The following is a 1342-nucleotide window of genomic DNA, read 5'->3' as shown; positions in this document are numbered from 1 at the left end:
TTCGCTTCCCCCACGGCGCCATTTTATAGGGCGTCTCCCCCCCTCGCGATATTTTGATTATATCGTATCAAGTGATTATCGCCTCTTGTTGTACATGGAATTATTATTGCCAGTAATATTTGTTTTTTTAGTTGTGTGTATTTCTAAATAAGCCCATCGACAGCCGAATTTTGTAACTTTCAGTTTGTGTGTGCGCACTAATAGGAAATCCAGCAAATACGGAAAATTGAAGTTAGCAAAACTGATTAGGAGATTGGGGAATTTTTTGTTGTATTAAAACAATGATTTATTAAAATATCAATAGAAATGTGTATTTATATAGTATCAAATTATTTATATATGAATGTTTAGAAAACGCTAAAATAAAGTTTTTTTTTTTGGAGTGAAAGAGTTGACTTTAGAAATTAGAAGTGGGTTGTTGCCACCAACCTACCACATCGATCATTTCCTTTTTTTTTTTTTAATTCCCTGACGCTGATAATGAACATCCGTACATTCAAATTCTCTTAGGTTATCATCGTTTCTCGCTCTCTGCATTGGTGCAACTCACGACTCAGTTTCGTTCATGTTCTACTTTCAAAGCAATATTAAGCCCAAGACATAAATTATAAGATTTCTGTGTTTGTATATATATATATATACACACACGGAATGGATACGAGACATACTTTGTATTCCAAAAAAATATATATATATATATGCGGAGGTTGGAACAAAACCCACGACAGATGGGGCAAAGCTTTACTAATACTAGCAATGAAAAAAAAACATGTTTTTGCACAATGCCCACGGTATCTTTTCCTTTAGAAAAGCAACAATTCGAATCTCAACATCTATTTATCCACTAATTTGATTTTTTTTTTATGTTAATCTTTTTTAAGTCACAAACTCCAAAGGATTGCAATTATGGCCTATAATACATATATATACACATATACATAATTATATAGGGGGTGAGAAAAAACTCCAAAATTCGGATATCCAATCTGATCCGCGAATCGGATACCCGAAATTCTGAATATCCGAGACAATAAGATGCAAAATCGGATAATAATATTGGAATACCCAAATTTTCGGATTCTGGTAATTGAAATTGTCTTATAGGTATCCGCCGGTATCCCAATAATACAAAATTATCTTTGTAAATTTTAGAATTTATATTATATTTTACGTTACGTTATATTTGAAGTTAGTGATTATATAGATATTATTAGATATGTTTATCAAATATTTTAAAAAACTCTAAGTGTAATTTAGATATAAATATGATTTAAATTGAATTCGAATGATTATGAATATATATATATATATATATATATATATATATATATCAACAACATAG

Source organism: Tarenaya hassleriana, unplaced genomic scaffold, assembly GCF_000463585.1.
Source record: "Tarenaya hassleriana unplaced genomic scaffold, ASM46358v1 Cleome30, whole genome shotgun sequence".
In the NCBI taxonomy this organism is placed as follows: Eukaryota; Viridiplantae; Streptophyta; class Magnoliopsida; order Brassicales; family Cleomaceae; genus Tarenaya; species Tarenaya hassleriana.
Note: the sequence above shows the minus strand (reverse complement) of the source record.